The 23,779-nt window shown below is 51.3% G+C and overlaps 2 protein-coding genes across 14 annotated transcripts in view; one reads left to right on the top strand and one right to left on the bottom strand.

Moving 5' to 3' along the window:
• The window catches only part of Ralgps1 (Ral GEF with PH domain and SH3 binding motif 1), a 245,250-nt gene that overhangs the window by 66,913 nt on the left and 154,558 nt on the right, over positions 1–23,779 (bottom strand). The window lies entirely within an intron of this gene.
• Positions 12,742–23,779, top strand: part of Angptl2 (angiopoietin like 2) — a 34,943-nt gene continuing 23,905 nt past the window's right edge. Inside the window, exon 1 of the mRNA XM_046451206.2 lies at positions 12,742–13,232. The gene's annotated coding sequence lies outside the window, so the exon portion shown is untranslated. The remainder of the gene's footprint in view (positions 13,233–23,779) is intronic.

Here is a 23,779-nt window from a genome sequence, read left to right as displayed (position 1 = left end):
ACCTTAAGGAAGAAATAAGTTTATAAAATGTCACTTCCTATGTAGCTTGGCACGTTCATAAACTTCACAGTAGACATGGCTGCTATTATCACTTACTTGCATTTTCAAAACCCAGATCTAAGAGAAGGTAATGAAGGGGTAAGAGTCCAGATCCCTAGCCTGTGTCCTCCAGGCTTCTCCCAGCTCTGCTGAGGAGGCTAGCACAGTGCCAGGTGCTCAGCAGGACCAGAACACATGTTTCGTTGAATGGTGTCTTTTAATTCCAGGTTCTATTTATCTGGTTCTTATCAGTAATGAGGTGTTCTGAATACAAATTGAAGTTGCATTTAGTCTAACAACCATAAGATGGTTGGTCTTGGAAAAAAAATTTAAAAAGGAGAGACCCCTGTGTGTGGAGGGTGAGGTGGGCAGCCCTGTCCTGTGGGGCTCTGGCTGCTAGCAGGAGCCAGCAGCTGTCTCCAGGGTGGCGGAGCTGGATGGCAGCTGTGAATACTTTCTTTCTTAAATGAAGCTCCTCTCTGTGTGTGCTGAATCACAGCATTGGGGGGGGGGGGGGGGGGGGGGGGACAAGAGCATTTACTAAGGGGATCCCAGGCACGAGCTGTGCAGCCGGCAGGAGGCTGGGTTGGGCCAACATTCAGGTGGTAAAGGAACGTGACTGGCTCAGTGATCTGTCTGACCCCTGTAGCGGGTGTTGGGGGACCCCAGATGAACACTCTGACCGCAGACCTCAGTGGGAGAGAGACTAGGCCCAAAATAGGCTGAGTGTCTGGGGTGTCAGCTGGGATTCACCCCTTCCAGCAAGTCATGGCTCAAGCATTCTGTTTACCAAATGCTCTGCACACATAGAAACCAGGGACGGTCTGGGCTCTGTTAAAGGGGGAAGGGGAGGGTCCTGGGTGCGTGGAAATCGAGGTGTCAGATGCTTCTCTGACAATCTGTGCAGGAGGTCCAACGCCCAGGCTGTCCACAGTGAGCCTGGGGGAAGAGGAAAGGCAAGAGAGAAGGCAAGGGCGGGGGTGGGGACTTGTCCCTACAGGGTCTACCCCACCCGATGCAGCCCAGCCTGGCAGGTAGTGGAAACAGGGTGACGTCTGCAGGAGAATGCAGATCTGTGAAGGAGGACGCCACCTCGGCACGCTGTCGAGCTCGTGAGAGTAATCAGAACCATCTGAGCGTGCAGCTCCGGCTGAAGACTGAAGACGGGGCTGCTCCTGCACGGGCTGCCAGGAGGAGGGCTTCCAGCAGCAGAAGCCCAGTCCAGCCCTGCATGCTGGATGGGCCCTGCCAACTGCCCTTCTCTCCCCTGGGGTGGGGCCGAGGGTGGGGTATGGGAGGAGGATGGTCTCCTGCTCCCCTGGGGCTTGGCTGCTCTCTCCACAGGCTCCTTCCCACCCCTCTGCAGAAGCTCAAGGGATGGAGTCAGAGCTGACTATGGGCCAGACAGCAGCAAAGCACCTGATATACGCATGTCCGGAAGAGTCACAAGAACACCGGGAGGCTGGTGCTTCTTACCCCTGCTTTACAGAGGAGGACACTGGAACACCAAGAAGTGATGTGAACAAGTACACACAGGGTGTCTGTTGTGGAGCCAGGATTTAAACCAGAAGTCTGGTTCCAGAACCCACACTCCATACAAAGCTGCTTGGCAGGATGACAATGATGATGATCATGACAATGAAGAAAAAATAAAGTACTTCCTGCAGGCAGGCACTTTGGACATCTTATGTCATTTAACTCCTATGCCAACCTACAGAATACAGGTGCTATTTTTATCCCTGATTTGGGAAGGAGGAAAGAGGGCCCATATTGTAGGCTCTATTCTCAGGGCCTCTGGGCTGGGAAGAGCAGGCCCAGAAACAGTCCTGGTATCCTCTGCAGCACCCCTCCACTGTGCCACCAGACCCCTCATCTACTTGCCATCCCACCCACGTGTCAGACTCTGGGCTGTGCCCTGGAGCCCCCAGAGCACCCACCCAGATTGCTGGGGAGGAAAGAAGACCTATTGCTTCCTGGAAACCTAAAATCCCAACTGCCAAGCAAAAGCATGCCTAATCTGAACAGAGCTCCCAGGTGTTCCGTTGTTTCTTTGGTAGTTAACTTCTCAGAGCCATTCTATAAGATCATTATCTTTTTTTATGATCCTTTTCTTTCCCATTCTGTACCAGAGATGAGATGAAATCGGCCAAGTGAGTCCTGGTTCCTGTCCAGACTTCACGTAGCTTAAACACTGCAATTTCCCAGGGCCAGTGCCACACAGGCGAGAGCGAGGGCAAAGTGGCCAGCTCCCAGGAAATGGCCAGAAAAAGCCAAACCATGCCTTCCTGCCTGCCACAGAGCCAGCATCTTCACACAAGACAGTTATCAGAAGCAGTTGTGGTTATTTTGGGGTCAAGCCAGACTCAAGGGTCCTTGTGTAAACTTGTTAGAACAAAATGCAAATTCCTGGGCCCCACCCCAGACCTACCTAATCTGAGGGTGGGACATAGAAAACTGAGTTTTCACCAGACCCCAAATTAATTCTGAAGCCACCGAAGCTTGAGACCACTGCCCCGGGCTGGGCTGAAGTGTTGCACACAAGAGACCCAACATCTACCAAGCACCAACCACGTTTCAGGCACACAGCCTCTCAACCTAGGCGCTAGCCCTGGGCATAAACAGTACTCTGGTACAGATGAAGAAATGAGGGTCAAAAGCGTCCCTGGGCTGCCCTACCTCACATTGCTGGGAAGTCTGTCAGGGGTATGGACTTTGGGTCCAAGCAGCCTCAGATCCAAACCCTGGCTTTGTGGTTCCTGGCTGAGCAGAGCCATGTCGTCATCAAGATGTTAGGTGGTGGTGAGGACCTTTCCTGGGCAGTGCTGTCTTGAGGCCTGATGAGAATCCACATGGAGGCCTCCCACTGGGCCAGGCCAGGGAGTGTGGGCCTGCAGCTGTCATGTAAGAGCAGAGGGATGGTAGGCCCCAAGGCCTTGGGTGATAGAGCTCAGGCAACTTCTCTCACAGGGGAGCCTTTTAGGCTAGGTTAGTGCTATTTACAAATAATGATCAGACTCCCTGGACTTTGGCTGGTGAGAAGCAGCAAATGAGAAGGAGAAGGAGGAGAGGCTGGGAGGGGAAGGTGTCCGCTAGGAAGAGTTGGAAAAGCAACAAGGAACACAGCTGCCTGGGATTTATGGGGCTCCTGTAAGCAGCGCCCCTCCCCCACCCTGCAACCCTCAGTGAAGTCAGTCTGTTGTGCAGGCCTGAGTCACCCAGGAGAGGCTGACAGCAAGAGCGTGAGCAGCCAGGGTTCACTGAGGCCAGTGCAAATGTGCATCTGTGTGTCCCTGTGGCTCTGTGTAAAAGGCTGAACAAGAACAGATAGAAACTTTAAAACATTGCATATTTATAGAGAAAACCTTGTAGTTTTCCAGCCAATTAGTGGATTATCTGAATGACTTGCTTCCTGGGATCTGGGGAGCTGCTTTTTATTTATCACAGAGGAAGAATACCCAGAGGCTGAGATGACAGTCCCTGTGAGCCAGAGTACCTACCTTACCACTGACCCAGCATGTGACCCTGGAAAATTAACATAAGCCTCAGTTTCTGCATCCTGAAATTGGGTGTTATTTAGATATTATCCATGCCCCCAAAACTCGTGTGTGAGACAATCCAAGAACATCCACAGATGAAATTATTAGAATATGAGAGTTGTCATTTAACCAGTGAATTAGTCCACTGATGGATTAATTGGTGGTAACCGTAGGCAGGTAGGGTGTGGCTGAAGTAAGTAGGTCACTGGGAGCATGGCTTTGGAGTTTACATTTTGTCCCTGGTGAGTGGAGCTGGCATGTGTACTTGCTCGCTCTCTGTCTCTCTCTCCCCATTTCTTGATTGCCATGTTCGGAGCTGCTTTCCTCCTCCATGTCCTTTCCTCCTCCATATCCTTTCTGCCTCACCTTGGGCCCAGAGCAATGGGTCAGCCATCTATGGATGAAGACCTTTGAAACCGTGAGCCTCAAATAAACTTCTCCTCTGCATTGTTCTTATCAGGTCTTTTCATCACATCAATAAAAATGTTGACTAAAACACTGGGAAATAAAAACAGAACCCACCTTACATGGGGTTAGGGATCAATAAGTACTTAGAAAATGTTGAGAGCTATTTTGGGGGGGGGTGTCTGCACAGTCTCCACAGCCTACATTCCAACGTGTTAAAAGGTCCCTTTCTTTGGTTAAGCAGGTTTCCTACACTGGCTGCAGGTGAAGGGATTGAAGGACTATCAGTAGTGAGGCTAGAGGTAGTGGTGCTAGGAGAGTGACAGATATGACAAACCCAAAAGAGGAAGCTAAAGGAAAGTTCTCAAGACAGAGAGGCAAAGTGACTGATTTTCAGAGGACCCGAAATAACAGGGCTCCAGATCACCAAAGGAAGAGAGCATGTGCTGAGTACCAACTCTGCCCAGATGCTACACTGGACATTAGCACTCACACCGACTCACTTATTCCTCCCTGACATCCTAGGAAGGGGACAGTGCTATCTCATTTTAAATGAGGAAATGGAGACTGGAGAATTCAGAAGTCACATAGTTAGTAAGTGGTGGAGGTGGAACTGGCAGCCGTCACTGGCAGATCCTATAACACAAAGACAGGGTTGCTCTGCAAGGAGAGACCTGCTCTCTTCCCACCCTCTTGTCTCCCACTGGTGCCTGCACCAGGCAGCCCTAACCCAAGCAAGGAAGCCCACTGAGCAGTGCTCATGGCCGACCTCAGGGTACCAAAGAGCAATCTGGGCAGCAGGCGGAGAACACCCACAGAGGGAAAGCCCATCCCTGCCCTTCAGGGCTTCAGGCCTCAGAGCTAGGACTTATCTGGCCCTGCCAGGCAGGGAGGAGGGTGGGCAAGGAGTAGTCCGGAGGCTGGTGGCACTGAGGCAAGCCTCCTACACCAGTGCCCTTACTCCTTGCAGGCCCTGTGTGTGGTCCCTGGAGACCCCTACATCAGACCTGCAGTCAGAGCTCCCTGCAGCAGTCATTGACTGGCACCAGCACCTCTGTCTGGTGACCCCCCCCCACCCCCCCGCTCTCATTCCTAGAACTTCACTTTATCAGGCTTTTGCCAGAAGCCCTCACTTAGCTGCCTCCTTGGGTCCCAGAAAGGTCAACAAGGTCAGAAACAGCTTAGCTGCTTTCTGCCATGAGGGTTTTAGCAGGTATCTGTGTAAGGGGGTTGCAATCTGTTAGGGTTTGGATTTGAATGGTTTCCCAAAGGCTCATGTCTTGAAGGTTTTACTCTGATGCAGCAGTGTTCAGAAGAGTGGGGCTATCTGGGACAAAGGTCCTGCCTGATCTAGACGAGGTTTCAGTAATGAGAATATCTTAAAAATTTTATATTAGATGGGGATATTTTAGAAAACTTCTGTGAAATTTTTGTTATGAAGAAACAAAGAAAACCAGCCAACTACAATGGAGTCTCTACTCTCCATGGTCCTCAGTCTCCCCTCTTGGGATGGGCCCCAGCTCAGCTGCAGTAGAGGAGCATTAGGCCAAGGAAAAATGAGCATTCCTTAAAATCTTATTCTGAGGTATCATGAAAACCAGTTGACTGAAATCTCAGCAAATTGGCTTTGGGAAAATTGACCTGGTGCTCAGATGGGGCTTAATAATATTTGTTGACTAACAAACGGGTTTTTCAGGTGATGTCCACACTTGAGGAGAGGTACTGGCCCGACTGTCCCTTGACACGTGGATGGAGAAGTTAAGAGTGAAACGGATCATATGTGAGCTAACAACTGGCTCTCAGAGCTGCTTTGAAACTGAGCATGCACCCTGTTCTGACCTTTGGATTGGTTTATCTAGCAAGCATTTATCAGACAGACTCCTCAAAGGACTTTCTATGGTGCCTGGATATCCTTTGTGACACCAGACAGTAGCACTACCTTGGAGACTTCACACAGACACAAGTCTCCTAACTTCCCACCAGGGTACAGCCCCTGCCCAGCAAGGAGCAGCAAGTCACAGGACCTGACACACGCCTCCAGGACAGGAGGGACCAGCTGGCTGACTCTCAGCTCAGAGGCGGCTGTTTTGTTACATCTGGTGGATGGATGCCTTTGGCAGTGTGCAGGCTTCCTGATGCTTGGACACTCCCCCAGGCCTTTCCAAGACCAGCTGACCAGGAAGGGAGGGACTTGCCTTTTTTTTCCTCTACCATGGGCCAACTTAACTGGAGCTTTGATGACTAAAACAGTCACACTTCTTCAAATCTGACAAATAAGTCCTCAACTGTAAAATGCGTCATATTCTATTAGAGGAAAAAAAGAGCTGTAAACTACACTATGACATGCCATCAACTGGAAGATGCATCATGCTCTGAACACAAGAAAAAGTATGTTAGAATTGAAGAAATACAACTTGTTTTCAGGACAATTGCGTTCCTCCTAGCTTGATGTAGGGTTTAATTTCAGTCCCCTCACTTCCTACCTGTGTGGCTCAGTGCCAGCAGCTTCAATTTGCTAAACCTCCGTCTCTTGCTAGAATAGAACCATAACACTCCCTCACAGAGTCTTGAGAGATGTGTTAGTCAGCTTTCCAGCACTGTGACAAAATACCTGAGGTAATCAACTTATAAGGAATAAAGATTTATTTTGGCTCATAGCTTCAGAGGTTTCTTGGCCCTGTTGCTTTGTGCCTGTGGTGAAGCACACATGGTGGGAACATGTGGCAGAGGAGGTTTGTTCATCTCATGATGGACAGGAAGAAAAAGGAGAAGAAGAGGAGAGGCTGGGTCCCTTTGAGGGCATGCCACCAATGACCTAACTTCATTCCATAGGCTCCACCTCAAGGGTACACCACCTTCTAAAAGCAGCACCCCAGGCCTTCAGCACCCCAGCCTTCAGCACATGTGCCTTGGGAGGATATTTAAGATCTAAACTATAACAAAGAGGAAGAAATAAACTGATATATATTAAATGTAGAGCTGGATGCTCTAACAAGATGTGTGAGGACAGCACAACTCTTTCATCTTCTAATGACCAGGTGGGTACTTGAAAAGAAGCAACCTGGGGCCTCTTGGGCTGATATTTCCCAACAGAATATGACCAAGAGCAGAGAGGGCAGATCCTGGACGAGGAGCCAGCAGCCATCTGACTAGCTTACAGTGCCACCAGCAGCAGCAGAACAGGGCTGGGTGAGAAGACAAACTTACCTGGGATGTGGGAAGTCCCAGGTCCTGACATGAAGGAGCGGTCTCGACTGACCTAACCCCTGATCAGTAGCAATCTGATACTCTGGACAACTCAAACAAAACAAGTCTCAGAAGCATCAGAGAAGAACCAAAAGCAGAGACGCTGGAGGGAACAGGTCCTCGAAAAAGGGGAAGCACGCAGGGCACTTCTGGGACATGGAGATGCACAGGAGAGCAGAACTGAAGCAGAGAGCAGCAGTCACTATCTGGGAAGAGGACAAAGAGAACAGACTTCGAAAATCCCAGAAAGGGAAAGATACCAGAAAGGAGAGCACTACAGAAGGGGACACCTCCCAATTACTACACAGATTCCCCTCAAATTTCTAGCTAGCACCAAAATTGTACACATGTGGACAGAGACTCCAAGGACCAAAGCAGTAGTGGGGAGGAAGAAATTCCAACAATGTCCTGGAAGACAGAGTTTGGAGTTCAAGTCCTGCCATGTTAAAGCAGCTCAGCAAATATGTGAGGCTTTTGATTTGGTTCCAGAAATGCCATGTCTTATACATAAGCCCAAGGTGAAAGGTATGCCCTCAGGCTGTGAACAAAACCAAAATAAAACTACCAAAACAAAGCCTAAAAACCAAGCCTCCACACACCAAGCAGCTTCACTCCCTGCTAGAAAAACACAACAGAGGAAGAAAATCAGATACAGAATTTCTTTGATGTACTGTATATCTAGTGTCTACTATACAATAAAAAATTATAGTTACGTGAGGAAAGGAGAATGTGACACACAATCAAGAGAATTAAAAAAAAAAAAAAACAGTCAGTAAAGTCCAACTTATGCCCCACACCTAAATGCTGGAATTAGTAGATAAGGATTTTAAAATGTCATTATAAATATGCATGGGATTTTAGGAAAAATGAAGGACATAATGAGTGAGCAGATAGGGAATAGTGAAAGAGAAATGGGAACTATAAAAATCATCCAAATGGAAATCCTAGAATCAAAAACCACAGTACCTGATAGAAAATGCTTTGGATGAAATTAATAGATTAGATACTATACAAGAAAGGGTTGGAAAACTTGGGGACAGGTAACTGAAATGACCCAAATTGAACCGCAAGAGAAGAATGGGTATAAATAAATAGATGCAGTTTCAGTGACCTGTGGAATGACAAGTATGTAAACAGAGTTCAAGAACGAGTGGGGAGTTGAAGCATAAAAAATATTTAAGGAATAATGACCCTGAATTTCCCTGACATCCTCAGATTTAGTGGGGGGAAAAAAATCAGCTAGGCATGGTGACACATGCCTGTAATCCGAGAAACTCAGGAGGCTGAGGAAGGAGGATTACAAATTCAAAGCCAGCCTCAGCAATTTAGTGAAGCCCTAAGCAACTCAGTGAGATCCTGTCTCTAAACAAAATATAAAAAAGGGCTGAGGATGTGGCTCAGGGGTTGAGTGCCCCTGGGTTCAACCCCTGGTACCAAAACCAAAACTAAAACCAAACAAAAACAAAACAACAACAACAACAAAAAAAAACACCCAATCCATTGTTTCAAGAAGCTCATTGAACCCCATATAGAATAAATATGAAGAAAATCATTAGTCACATCACAGTCAAACTGCTAAAAAAATCAAAGATTGGGGGGAAATCTTGAAAGAAGCCAAAAGACCCTTTATGTATATAAAGGAAGGCAGCTGACTTATCAGAAGCAACACAGGCCAGAAGATAATAAAAATATTTAAAACGTGTTCAGGGGGCTGGGTTCACTTTTGGAAATTTAAGACTGGGTAGGAATCTGAGGTTGCAAGATTGAGTTCCAAGCCTCCCTCCCTCTAACACACACCAAGTGTGGACCCCACACACCCCTGCCACATACACAGTACCTTAGTAGATGACTTGATTTGTTGCTGTCAGAAAGGTGATAAGACATGAAAGCATTTGTACAAATTGTGGCACATCCATGAAGAGTCTCCGTATTCTCCACCATATAAACATCACATGTTTTTCATCTTGATGAAAACTACAAGGAAAATGAAGAGTCCTTTCTCCTTGACGTTTTTGTCACATGATGTTTCTATCCAACAGAATCCTCCACCTGGAGGAGGTGGGGGATTTTGAGCTCCGTGAGTCAAGCTGAAGTTTGATGGAGATGATGGGTGACATGGGAGGGCAGGGAGAAGGGGATGGCAGCCCGTGCTTCCTGGGCTCTAGCAGATGCTGGAGTCCAGGTGCAGTGTCAGCGAGCCTTATCTTATTCAATTCTCACATTCACCTGAGCAGTAAGTATTGTCAGCTCCATTTTAGAAACAAAGAAACAAAGTTTCAGAGAGAATAAGAAAGTTGCCCAGTGGCTGGGGATGTGGCTCAGCGGTAGTGCGCTCGCCTGGTATGTGTGCGGCCCGGGTTCGATCCTCAGCACCACATACAAACAAAGATGTTGTGTCCAGCGAAAACTAAAAAATAAATATTAAAAAAAAAAAAAGAAAGTTGCCCAGAGTAGTAAGAGGGTCAGGATCTGTGCCCAGATCTGCCAGACTCAGGTCACAGCATTTCACCCTCCCCAGTCGGCTGGTCCTTAGTTCTGTCCCCCACCCTGGGTTGTACAACAGGAGAGTCCTGTGTGGTCTGCACTTGTTCCTGTCCTTGAGGTACTCACAGTGAAGGAAGCAATAAAGAATTATTAAAGGAAGTCACTGAGCTATGCATCAGCCAGAGTGTGTGTGTGACACTATTATGTCATCTCTCATTTAATCTTCACAACAGCTCTGCGAAGCAGATCCTTGTATTATCCACATGTTATGACGAGGAAAGTGAGGCTCAGAGCTATGAGTGGCAGAACTGGAATAGGCTCCAGAGCTCAAGCTCCCCAGCAGGATCCCTGGCTGCCTTGAACCACCAAAAGGGCAGAGGTTGTGCAAAGACGGGCAGGGGAAGGCCAACCTGATGCTGCCCCCTCACTTAATGGGATCCTAGGGACTTCAAATTGGGAAAAGAGAATTACTGTAGTGATCAAGGAAGGGACTGGGGCAGAGTGGGACAATCAGCCTCCAATCACCTCCTGCCAGGATGGTCACAACCACTGCCACCAGCTCTCGATGGCTAGTCTATGGCTCCCATCAGTCCAAGCTCCACTCAACAACTAATGTGGCCTTTTACAAATAAAAGCAGCCTTGACACTGTCTTGCTCAAAACCTTTTGGTGGCTTCCTGGGATTAAGTCCCACCTGTCTCTTAGGGTCTCAACACTCTGCAGCCTGGGTATCTGCTCCAGTTCCTGCTGTGGTGGGACCCAGACCCAGCAAGCTGGAGCCACCCTGCCTCACAGCCATGGGCTCTATGGGCCAGGAACAGGGATCTGGAAGGCGGGAATGGCTTAGTTCTGCTTCCTGATGTCGAAGCCCAAAAATGAAGACTCCAAAGCTGGGTGGCCCCATGGCCAGGGGCTGGAATCAACTGGAAGCTTCTTTCTTCACATGCCTGGGGCTGCCTATCAAGCACATGGCCTCTGCACAGTGGCTTCTGTAAAGCTCAGGCTCTTCTCTCATTTGGCCTTGCAAGCCAGGTAGAGTCACTCCCACTGTGTTATGCTGGGACAAGTTCACAAAGATACTCAGATTCAAGGAGGTGGTGCATGGACACCAGAGTCCCACTGTCACAGCTCATAACACTGAGAGTTCCACTAGTCACAGCTGATAACACTGAGGCCAGACAGGGCCACAGAGAGGCTCAGAGTGTTGAGGTCTCCTTGGGTCCTGGGAGATGATGTTGGGCTCTCTCTGAAGAAGCAATCTGCCATAGGCTCTTTACACATCCTCTCTGCCCAGACCCTTCTTTCTCCACGAGGTCACCTGCTAGTTCTGAGCATCACTTCCTCATAGAGCCCTGATTGCCCCACTCAGGCTCAGCCAGGTCTACTGGTGAGATCTGCCCTCAGCGCCCGGCACCTCTGTGCACACAGTCTGCCTCCCAGCCTGACTGCTGCTCAGAGGACAGGGACCTTGGTCAAGAGCAGGTTCCCAACAAACTCTTCCTGGGAGAACTGGGAGGGAAGAAAGAGAGGGTGAAAGGGGGAAAGACAGACACACCAAACTTTCAGTGTTTATCTTGGGCTGCAGAATATGGGTTCCTTATCCTGCCAAGGGCACAGCTTGAGGAGAAGAACTCAGCTCCTTCCCATGTACGTCTGCTGACCTCAAGCCCCAGCCCACCATGCTCCCCATGGCCCCTCAGGAGCTCTCCAGGCCCTCTGGGGAATCCAGAGTGGGCTGACATTTTCACCCCACAGCAGAGCAAGGGAGTATTTCTGACCAACAGTCTAATCTAGCTCTCTAACGTGGGGGCCTGCAAAGACGGGGTTCTCTTCTAAAAAGGGAAGGAACTTACAGATGGAAAAGGGGGACAGCTTGAGAGGCTGGGGAGAGGCTAAGAAGGAAAGTTGCACCCCTGCAGAGGTTAGTGGAAGTCCTAAATGGGCCTCAGTGGCCCTTCTGCCCAGGGGCCAGGAACACAATCCATGGTGCCTTGAGGTGGGGAGAGTTCCACTGAAGTTTTCACCACCATCATCACTAAGACTTTAAGGAGGAAAAAAGAGCCACTGCCAATACTGCCCACACTGCAGTCCAAACAAGGGTGAACAACACTCTTGGGTGCCTCGGGGGGGGGGGTTGCCTTCCTCTTCCTCTTGGACAGAGCACATAGCAGCAGGCCTGGCCCTCCTTCCTCTGACCCTGCCTCCCCACTGACCAGCCTGACAGGGCATCAGGTCTGGAGGATGCTTGATTCATGGGGTCAGGTGCCATCTACTCTCTCCTGCTCTGATCCTATGAATGTTCAGATTTCACCTAAGGTGGCAGATTCTGCTCCGAGATCTCAAGTGGGACTCCAACAGTTCTTCCTAGAAGAGTCCCACTAGTCACAGCTGATAACACTGAGGCCAGACAGGGCCACAGAGAGGCTCAGAGTGCAAGATCTGGCTGGCCCATCCTTTGGAACACTTGCCGCAGCCCTGGGAGATAGATTACTAGAGGTATCTGCCTAATTTACTGCTGCAGGTAAGGGACATTGGAAAGGTGACTCAGGTAGAAAGTGATTCTTCTCTGGTGCCCCACCCCTAGTGGGTGGTCCTAAGTTGCTGCCTCCTGCTAACCTCCAGCAGCAGGGACGGGATGGCCTTGGGCTCCCTTCCCCAGGGTTTGGAGAGCAGTTCAAGCGAGGCCTCCAAAATGGGAGCTGACAAAGGGAGGCTACAGAGCTGAGCAGCGCCCTGGACTGGGGCTCTGTAGGCAGTGCATGGGGCGGGAGTTGTCAGGGAGGGCTGCTCCCTGGGCTTGCAGGGCAGCGATGTGAGCCCATTACCTGAGTCAACTGGGAAGCGCTCTGCCTCTGCAGGACGCCCCCGGAGCTGCCTGGCTCTGGGGAGCAGCGGGCCAGCGAGCAGAGCTGGCCCGCCAGCCCGTGTCGAGAAAGGAGGGGGCCGCTGAGGCCGCCAAAGTGGGCGGGCAGGGAGGGGCTGGACCAGCTGGGGCTGGAGCTAGTGTGACATCACCGGGCGGCCCGCCCCTGTCTGGGCTGAGGGGAGGCCCGGAGCCTTTCTGGGGCCTGGGGGATCCTCTTGCACTGGTGGGTGGAGAGAAGTGCCTGCAGCCAACCAGGGTCAGGCTGTGCTCACAATTTCCTCCAGCGGCATGTAAAGCCTCCACAAAGGAGTTGGGAGTTCAAATGAGGCTGCTGCAGTCGGCCTGAGGATGGACCCCAAGCCCTGAGCAGCACTGCCCAAGGCCAGACCTGCAGAGCATGGCACCAAGGTGGCCGCCTGCCCCGCAGTGAGGGAAAGCAGATTGAGAGCAGCCCTGGGGCACCCCGCTGGCCCCCGCCCCATCCTCGTTGGAGCCGGCTGCAAGTCAGAGCCAACAGAGGCCAGTGAGCAGGGCTGCCGGGCCGCCAGCTCGGCCTGTGACTTGGGACCTCTCCTGGAGGCCATGGACAAGCTGCCCCGCTGACGCCACAGTGCAGCATGTGAGGAGCGGCCCCAGGAGCCACACAGGAGGGAAGAGGTAAGGGGCCAGCTGCCAGGTCTGTGGCAGCAAGGGGCAGCAAGGCAGCAGCTGGCCCCGGGGCTGGGGGCTCAGACCCTGACCCTTCCACCAGGGAGTGTGTGCAGCTGGACCCAACAGGGATCACTCCCTTCTTTCACTTGGAGCCAACCAGGCATCTGCCTGGGCAGGACTGTGGACATGGGCAGGGGTGGTGCTTGGGGTGCAAGATCACAGGTCAGGATGTTGAGGGCTTCATCAGTGAGCCCCACTCTCCTCCTTCAGACAAAGGGCCTGTGGGGTGAGAGCAGGCGGCTCCTGGGATGGGGCCGCAGCTGGGATATGTGCTGTGCGGGTAGGTGTGTGCCTGAGGGGGCAGTGCACGGACAGCTGCAGACAGCAGGGTAGCGGGACTTGGCGAGGCGTCCTTAGGCTTTGGGCTCCTGCACACCCAGGCTAGAGAATATGCCAAGGCAGAAGCAGAAGCAAATGCAGTCCAGAGGTAGACCAAGGCCTTGCTTAGAAAGTTCTCTGGAGCCCAGCAGCCTGTTCACATCCCTCCAGCTGGTGAGGACAGCAGCAGAAGTGTCCCGTGCTGGATGGGATGTCTGTCACCCATGGGTTTCTGCCACTGGGACTGGGGCAAAGTGCTGCCCTGACCTTCCCTCCATGCCCTAGGACATCAGACCCCTCCAAGCACCCAGGGTCCCCCAGGTCTTGAACTTGCTGAATGCAGCCAAGTAATAGGGGACAATGGGCTTCCCTGGCAGCTCAGCAGGGGGACATTGCAGGCATCACATACCAAGTCCCTTGAAAGTTCTCAGCGTTAGATAACATTTCCAAACAGAAATTCTTTACTGATCCTTCCCTTCTCCCTCTGTGATATGTGTGTCATGGGTCAGCTGTTGCCTCTGCTGTGGGATTATGAGAGCTCCCAGAGGCCAGTTTGGTTACTCAGAAAAGGATCTCTTTTCACCAGGGCTCTGAGGAAAGTTGAGAGCGCCACTTCCTAGGTTGGCCAAATGCTCCCCACGTGGATTTTCCAAGTGCAGGCAGAGGAGGGTAGAGCTCTTGAGCTGGCTTCAAGTCCAGGCTCTTCTACTTACTAGCCAAGTGGCTCTGGCAGAATGGTTAGCCTTTCTAAATCTCAGTTTTCTGTGAAATGTGAGCATAATAATGCCCGTCTCAGCAGCAGCTGAGCCAAGTGCTTCCCAATGCACAGAATCCTTACAATCTCCCTACAGTGCAGACACGATCACGTAACTGAGGTAGGGGTGGAGTGTGAGGCCATGGGGCTAGTCAGTGCCAGCCCCAGGACTTGAGTCCAGTCATGTAGCTCCAGATGCACTAGGCCACATTCCCCTGCTCTCCAGGAGCACATGTGACCTGGTGTGTGGCAAAATCCTTAGAAAACATCAGTCACTGGTTATCATGAGCCATAATAATCAGAATTGCACAGAGGGGACAGCAGGGACTCAAATTACTTCCCTGTTCTCGACATATTCTGCTAAAGTTTTTAGGAAATCCCAGAAGGCAGAGCCAGTGCTGCAGCTACTACTACCCACATGGGGACCTTCCAGGAGCCCAAGGGGCTTTATGTCTGGGGTCACCTGAAGTATGTGTGCATTCTAGAAGTCCACACCCAGGAGTTGTGCAGACACTTGGATCCAAGCACTTGAACCTCACAGGCAGAGCACCCCACCTCTCCCACCTGCCCACGGGCACCACTGCTCTGCTCTTTTGCATCCCTGCTAGAATCTCAGAGAAAATAAAACTTCCTCAATGATACAGGAGGACCAGAGGCCAGGACTGTCCTAGAGTCGCAGAGGAAGAGGCATGGAGTGGCCACCAGCAAGGCTGGCCACGGCGGTGAATCTTGTGCCACAGAACACTGGTGCATTTAATTCCAGGAGAGCACCTTCTGTCCTTTAGCCCCAATAGGCTCCCTGAGCTCTCGGAGGCATTTTGAAAGCTGCTGTGAAATATGTGCTTCTCTAGCACAGGCCTCTGTGGCTGCTGAAGCCACATTTTCCCTGCTGCAGCTGGGAGGCCTGGCGTGGTGGCTCATGGTCTTCTCTGGACAGCTCAGGCTGAGCAGAGGCTCTGACTAACTTCATGGCCTGGTTAACGGGTCTCAGTGGAAGAGACATAAACACGTAAAGCACATGGTCCAGAGGGCTCCACACGGCACTGCTGCAAGCTCACGGGTGGAGGAAGGAGCCCATCATGGTTAAAAAAAGCTCCCACTGGGCTAAGCGAGGAGCACATTTTGTCCCACTTCATTATCACCACAACCCTCAGCGGCAGGTTCTAAGGTTAGCATCCTATTTTATGGATGAGAAAACTAAGGCTCAGAGAGGTTAATTTGCCCAAGGTTACACACTTAATTGATTTCTGTGGGACCTGGATCCAGGACTGTCAGTCTACAAAGCCCATGTCTTCTTCCTCCACATGCCACTGTCTTGAGTAAGGTTCCTCAATTTCTTTTGTCCTGATACTGTTGCTGGGTCCCTGTCCCATGCCCCCAGCAGCCAAGTCTGCTTTTACTGTCCTATGGATCGCTGCACTACCCCCTCTGAGAGCCTCATGCTCATCCGGCCTCATCACATGGCTTGTTATCCACAGAAGCCCACCTTGGAGGCAGCGGAGCAGGAGTGTTACGTCTCTTCCTGGTATCATGTACCAGCAGCTGCACACCACCCCTGCTGTACCATGGCCAGTACAAGGTGGATCTGGGATATTAAACACCTGCATGCCTGGGTGAGCCATGGCACTGGCCCCCATCAGAACTCAGCTCTAGCACGTGGGGGTGGGGCCTCAGAGAAATGTTCATCTACTTGACTGAGGTACCACAGAGCATCTTCTGCATCCTCCTTTGCAGACTCCCTTAGGACTGCAGATTCTGTGCTCAGATCCTCACTGTTTGTACTGAGCCACACTTGAGCAATCCCTGAGCTGACATCTGAGAGATGGCATCTGGTAGCTACAATAGAACAAACAACAGACAGAAGCCCCACCCAAGGCAGGTACATTCAGCCTCTGGCCTCTCTCTGAATCATAACCCATTTAATCTGGAATGTTCTCAATTGACAACAGACAGATGGGGGTGGGGCCCTGCTGTGTGGAGCCCATAGCCCAGCAAGATGAGGCAGGTAGACAGTAAATATTTATACCAACACACAGTGGTGTAAGAGTCCTAAAGAGGGGGCCCATGGGGCTCAGAGGGTTCTCAAGGTGGGTGGTGCTGCCCCATTTTACAGAAGCAGAAATTGAGGCTCAGGAGCACCGTGCCTCTCTCATGGTCTCACCAGTGGGCCAAAGGGCAAAGATGCAAACCCAATCTGTGCTCAGCCCAGCCCAGCCCACTACCATCCTGCACAATCATACGGCAGAAAGCCCCAGAAAGAATCAATTCACTGAATAGCGCATTTTTTCCCAGTGTATATAAAACACCCCAAATAGAAGGGTTATTCAGCTGTGGGCAGCTTGAAGTTTGTGGTGATAGATAGGTCACGCCAGAAACCTCATTTGGGGGCAGTTTCTATGACAAAACTATATTCCCTCACGTGGACTGAGTCTTAGGACTGCTTTAATAACAGCTTTGGGGGGGGGGGTGGCGGTTATAATTCTAACAGTGTCCTGTTCCATGTACATATCAATTGTGAGACACACTCTGATCATAGGAATGTTAAAATGTTGGGTGGGGGAGCCAGCCTCTGACAATCCAGCTATTGTGTCAGGTCCTTTCTCTGGCGACATCAGCCTGTCCTGGGGCCAGCAGGCCCAGAGCCTCAGCCCCCTCTGCTGCCCTGTCCTCCCTCAAGCAGGCCAAGACCACCACAGAGAAGCCCAGAATCAATCCTCTTTTCTGCCAGAGATGCCCAAGAACATGCCTGGCTCTGGAATGCCCAAAGCCCCATCTAAGGTGGTCCCAATCCACCCTCCCCCAGGGAAGGTCCTGTCTGCCTTAACTACTGCCGAACTTCCGAAACCGCCCCTGAGCCAGGCAGAGAGAAGATCTGTATAACAGACAACCAGTGGAACCACGGAGCAAACCCCAGACCCAGGTCTCAAGCAAACAAGCCCTCCACCCAGCTGTACAACAGGCCTCCCTAATGTCCAGCCAGTGTCTTTTCTGGGGTACCTCCCCTTCCCTGAGGCCCCAGCCTGAGTGGATCATGGGCCCCTGAGCCGACCTATCTGGGTGTTATCATCTTCTTTAGGAATGCTTGAGGCTGTGGGCCCCTTGAGGGCAGGGACCTCTCCTGCCTTTTTCCTGCTGTATCTCTAGCCTATGGTATAGATGCTGGCTGGGGAAATACACGGAATGAATGAAATCCTAGAATTCCTATTCAGTGGCCTGGGTGCCATCCTGGGCACTGGGCATTCAGAGGGTTATACACCTCTGAGTCTGCATCCAAGCTCACCATGATTTTAAGAAGTTCACAGGTGGCCAGATGGGTGCATTCTGTGACCTGTATATTGGACTGGAGGAGGCCATGGCCACTTTTGCAAGCTGGAGGAAGGTGGGGACCTCACTACAAAGGGATGTCTTCACAGAGGAATGGCCTCATGAGGTCACCTGAAAGGAAGACAGGCCCGCATCAGGTGAAGCAGTGGGTGAAGTGCTTAAGGCAGAAAGCAGGGCACATGCTAAGGCCAGGAGCTGGCAGCTGGGCTCTGCTTGCAAGTAGGATGCTGAAGCGACCCCTCATTGAGTTTTGGAAAGGCGGCCCTGGATGTGCAGGCAGTGTGGACAGCCATGGAGAGAGCGCCCAAAGGCAGGGAGCCAGCTAGAACTGTGTGGGCAAGAAGCTGACTCCAAGCCCAGCTCCACCCCTTGGCAGCTCTGTGGCCCTGGGCAAGTGACCGTGAACCTTGCCTCTGTGTGCTCATCTGTGAAATGGGGATAACCACAGCCCCTGCCTTGCAGAGGGATCAATGAAATAGACCCAAAAAGAGCTCGCTCCAGTGCTCAAGGAACAAATCCATTCTGACAGGCCAAGGTGTCCCTGGTGGCCCTGGTACCCAGAAAAACAGCTGCAGGCAAAGCCTGGATTCCCCAGGAAGCCACCCTGGGGTAGTGCTATCCAGCCCTGACTTCTCCCTCTTGTCTGAGGCTCCCCAAGTTCTAGGGCTCCAGAGCACATAGGCATTACCGGAAATGTAGCAGCCAGGACTCTTAAATGGCTTCTGCAGACTCCCTGCCTCTGCTCTGCTGGCCATGGCTCTTGGCACAGAGGGTTCAGTGCGTGGACTTTAGGGGAATCTCAAAATGGTTCCCAAAAAATAACAGCAGTATCCTTGGCCCCCTGGCAAAGGCAACCAGCCTAACCACATCCCCTCCTGCCCTATGATCTCACAGTGTGACCACATCCCGCCTCCATGCTCTCAGTCCTTCCCTAGAGACAGCAGCTCACCCGTGCCAGGAGCACGAGAGCCCAGGGCATCAGGCAAAACTGTCCCCACCCCCTATTACTCCTCTAAGCACATCTGGAGGGTTTCTGATCCTGGGCTATCTGGCTCACTCCTGTGTTCCTATCTCCTGTGACAGGGCTGGACCCAGGTTGCTGCAATCTATAATGGCGGGCTGGCTAGGAAAGCTAAATGGATGGGTGATGGAAGGCTGGACAGGAGACAAATGGTGCATTTGCAGGTTTTGTGAGAGCTGAGCTGGTAGGGCTTAGGAACTGGCTGTAGCCTCCCTGGAAGCCTACACAGCCTTCTGGCGGCAGATGATTCACAGGGTCCCAGGCTGGGAGGCACGGCGGTTGAAGATCTGGTTATTCCCTCCCTGGCCTCCAGGCTGGGGGTGAATCACGGAGGACAAATGATGCACAGTCCCTTCTCCAGGTTTTCCAAGGTGAGGCTGCCACTGCTCATCCTAGATGCCCATTCTGGGGTCTCACCACTTGTAAGATCAAGAAGCTCTTTCTAACATCCAACAAAACCCCGCCTGTGCTGATCCGAATGCCATTTCTACTCATCCAGGCAACAGTATGAAGTAATCTCCTCCTGGCCATTGGACAAACAAACAAACAGGCACCTTTTATTCACTCTGGTTGGAGAGGCAGCCTTGGTGGGTGTGAGGGCCTGGGGCTGGCAGTGTCAGCGGAATCCCAGGCCTGACATTTACTCCAAGTGTCAGCAGCAACCTCACCTTCCCAAACCTGGGTTTCCTGTACTGCCTTGTGCTGGCAAGACTCTTCTGGGTAAGGGGTCAAATGAAGCGTGGTGCTTCATTTGAGAACGAAACAGGGTGCTATGAATAATCACACAGGACAACAGGCCTCGGGATCGGAGGGCAAGCAGTAGGTATGGCCCTCTGATTAAGGGTGAGAGCCAATGAGACAGAGCGCAGAGGGGCACATCAGTTTACAACAAATGCCAGCCGCTATTCCCAATACTGTTGGTCACGTGGTCAGCTGAGCCCTCTTGGGACTTTTTCTTCATCTGACTCCCTCTTGCACCCTGGGTCAGCAGACAGCTTAGGTGCACTCTGCCAGCACGCCAGGCCCTTGCAGCAACAACCATTTGTCAGCGCTGAAGTTTCCCACTGTTTCTCTTCTGTCCTGATGTTGGTCTAATGATCCTGACTCACATTCTTGTCCGTCAGACTCACTTGAGCACAGCTTGAGTTTCTAGCTTGCTAGAACCGGATACCTGGAGCTGGTGGGCACACGTGAGCCAGGTGGCAATTCCAGATGCTCTCGCTGCTTTGGCAGAGGCCTGCTTCTTGGTCCTTCCATGGGGCTGGGACACCTCTAGCCTGGACTTGTTCTCAGCCCTTGCTCAGGGACAAAGGGGGTGGTGCTGCCTGGGAAGGGGGTGTCTATGCATTCTCCAGGCAGGACCACACCTGGCCTGATGAAGAAGCAGCTCCTGAGAGTGAGGCTTAATTTGGAGGTTTCCCCGCAGTCTGCAATCCTGGGGACCCCAAGAGTGCTCCTGTCCTCCTCCTGCCTGGAAGGTCAGAGAACATTTTCTATTGGGTTTCCTGTTACTTTGGCACTTTCACAGCAGGTGTGCTTGGGGGTATATTCTGGGATTCTGTTGCCAGTTCTGCTATTTAGTAATACTGATTCGTGCAAGTGATTCACAGTTTTTGAATCTCTCTAATTCCCTTACCGGCAAATGGGATGGCTGTCAGCCCTGCTGCCAGCCTTAACAGCATCTTTGTGCAGACTAGAAAATAGCTGTGATACTCACGCACAAGACCACAAATGTATGTTGTTCCCCTTCAAGTTTAACAGTGTACAACCATGGCCACTATGCTGATGGCCAGGGCCTTCTCCCAGCGTTGTTGGGAGAACTGAGATGATGTATATAAGTGCTGGTCATTGGCTATGGTTATCATTTTTATAATTTGAACTTTTCTCATTCCTAACCTTTGGCATGAGAACTCATAAGTAGACCTCAGGCCAGCACCTTCTGCCACAGGGCAGGACACAACTCCATTGTACCAAAATGTCACTTTTTCCCACAAAGTGGCCCATAGCCTAGGCTGCAGGGCTATGGTGGTGAGAGGGATGTGAACGCACAGTGTGTGGCCCTGCCACACAAGCCAAGCAGGGACACTCAGAAGCAGCCCCCCCCCCCCCCCCAGGGAGGCTGGGTAGGACCGAGCCCTGGGGACTCTCCCTCCCTCTTTGCACAGGCTGTCACGCGGCATGGTCACCAGCCTCACTGTGGGGAGGGAAACCCTGCACGGTGGAAACTCCTCACAACACAATGTGGAAAAGCGATTCCAAGAGCCGTTTTTACTTTAATTTTGAAGCCAAAGAAAACAGTTGGATTTGCTTTTCTTTGTTGGTCATAGGAAGAAACTGAGGAGCTCGGCCTTGATAGGAACTGAGCTCTTCTCCAGGCCTAAGATGGTTGGAATGCCGGGGTGGGGGGGGGGGTGGGGGGGTGTTACTTCTCTTGGGATGCAATTAGTTGAATAAATATCAAGAGAGCAAAAGTAAACACACTCATTACTGCCCATTCAGAACTGCCAAACTAGCAAAAGGCTTGGGGGTTGGAATCTTTAAGGAAAATAAATGCCTCAGAGGCCAAGGGCAGTGTAGGCCATGGCTCTGGGTATGAAGGGACTGTGCTCCAGCTGCCCAGCTTGGGCCCTTACCTGCCACGTGTTCTAGGGCAAGTCCCTTTGCCTGTCTGGGCTTCAGCATCTCCACTGATCAAATGTGGGGAATGACAAAATAACAACCCCACTGGGTTACTTGGGACAACATATATCAGGCCCCGGGCACAGTGCCCAGTCCCTTCCCGACCTTTCTGTAAGTCAATCTGCTCCAAGTCACCCCATTAAGTCCAGGCCCCAAAGAGATTAGACGGTAAGACCCCAAATCTATCGAACAGCTTCAAGACTGGTCCCACTACCAGCAATGTGTTCTCAAGCCAGTCACCTGGCACTTTTGTGAGCTTTCGTTTCCTCACCTTAAAAATGGACATAATGTTAATAACTAGATCTGAATGTTGGAATGATTGAAGGGGATAATGTTTCCACAAAGGGCCTTGAGGACCCGAAGCCATGTGCAAGTGTGGGCTGTCAAGTTTGGTTGACTTTTAACCTGACCATTGCAAGAAAGGCTCTTTTGAGACATCACAGTCTACAAGGGCACCCTGGCCCTGGCCTCGCCACCCTAAAGTGGAGCAGGCAGCTAAGGCACTGTCAGGTAGCGGACTGCTTCTGGGCAAGGTGGCTTGGACCGGGATTGAGAACCTCCTCTGTGAAGTGTGGTAACAGTGGTACTGTTACAGGGCAGAGGCCTGCCACAAAACTGAGGCAGTCACGGAGATCCCTGCTTCAAACCCCAATTCTTGCAATCATGCCAGAAAGATTTCAGATACGTCACTCAGAATAACAGGCATGAGGTTACCGAAGGGATAGGAAAAGGGAAAAAGCAACACTCTCACAGGAGAGAGTGGGTCCTCTCAGAGAGAAGGACAGTGAGCTCCTAATGCACTCCAGTTTTATTGGGAGTCCCCGGAAGTTTCCAGAAAGACCCACCCAGATCCATCTCTTAACTTTTGACCAACAGCAGAATGAAATCAGACTTTCAAGTCACCACTGTCATGACAACTCCAGGTCACTTTGGCTCATGCTGACTGGTTCTAATTGGAACCTGGGGAATTATACTTATCTCCCTGATTTCCATGATCTGGTCTGTGTAAGGGTCACAGAAGTCCACCCTCCCCACCCCACCCCCACCTCAGGGTAACTTTGTTCTTATCAGCTTTTTGGCCTGCCTTTCTCCTGCAGATAATAGGTTGTTTGCTGAGCAATGTAATATATGCTCTATTTAATCCAGGCTGCAGGTAAATTGTTTTTTTTTTTTTTTTTTTTTAAAAAAGCATGTGGGGGTCAGCACAGTGGACTCAGTTTATAGAACTGTTCCCTCAACTTTGAGTTCCCCCTGCTCATGTTTCGCTGTTCCCTGTCAGAATCTCCTCAGGGGGTGACTGTAAGGGTCCAAGACAGTGGCACATTTTGCTGTTAATATTGTTACTGTCATTCTAGTTATAGTGTTGCTATCACATTATTCCAATCTCTAGTTTCTGAAGTGCTTCCACTTTTCTCACCGGGTGTGCAACATGGGTGGGATTGCTGCATTTCATAGAAGAGGCTCAGCCTTTAGATTTCAGGCCCAAGTGCAAGATCTTTCCCAGGAGGGATATGAGAGCCCACATTTGGGAAGGCACTGAACTTAAGACAGTGCAGCCCCCTGGGTCTGAGGCCTTGGGAAAGTTTGGAATTCAAGCCTTTCCTGGAGCCAGGTTGCCTCCCTGGGCCTCCGGCAGTATCTTGTCCCTGGCAAAGCAGCACAGAGGTGTTTGTCACCAGCCACAGCAGGTGAGCAGCCTACAAGGTGTAGCAGGCCTGCCCTAGCCTGGGGGTGGCTCTTCCCCATTGTTCTGGGCAGGCACGGCCACCAGTATGGGAGGGAGTGGCCAAGGCATGATGGAAACCAGGCAAACACTTGCAAACCAGCTGTTTCCACTGACGTCACTGCAGTCCCACCTCCCAGCAGAACCCAAACCAGAAGCTCTCAGACACCTCTTTCCAGCTGGCCAGAGAGGCCTGAGTCTGCCTGTTGGTAGGAACCATGAATGGGCTTTGGCGTTCAGTGGGATATTGCTTGGCATGGCCCTCAGGGCACAGGGTCTGCTCTGTACCTGCCTGGCACAAGATCAAGAAACCCCAGGGAGTCCTAGGTGGGACACAATTTTTGGTCCTGTGGCATGGCTAGTATTTTAGCACAGAAGAATGTGAAACTGGAAAGTGGTCACGCTAATATCTGTTTTACTACTAACCATCAGGTTAAGCTCATTTCCGCACAGTTATAAGAGTTTGGAGGTTTGTGTCCATCAGACCAGGACTGAGTCCTGGTTGTGCCAACTTCCAGTTTTGTGATCTTGGGCAAGTCACTTAGCCTCTGGGTCTCCTCTCAGTTTCCTCCTCTGTAAAATGGAAATAGCAAGTTTACCATTGAAGGACACTGGGTGAATCAAAAAAGTAGCCCGGGGTCATACCAGGCGCACTCAGTAAACGGATGTTCTGG

This window comes from Marmota monax, unplaced genomic scaffold, assembly GCF_021218885.2.
Source record: "Marmota monax isolate L192 unplaced genomic scaffold, Marmota_monax_Labrador192_F-V1.1 WCK01_AAM20220418_F8-fsc00020, whole genome shotgun sequence".
In the NCBI taxonomy this organism is placed as follows: Eukaryota; Metazoa; Chordata; class Mammalia; order Rodentia; family Sciuridae; genus Marmota; species Marmota monax.
The sequence above is the reverse complement of the archived record's forward strand: the minus strand, read 5'-3'. Positions and strand labels throughout refer to the sequence as shown.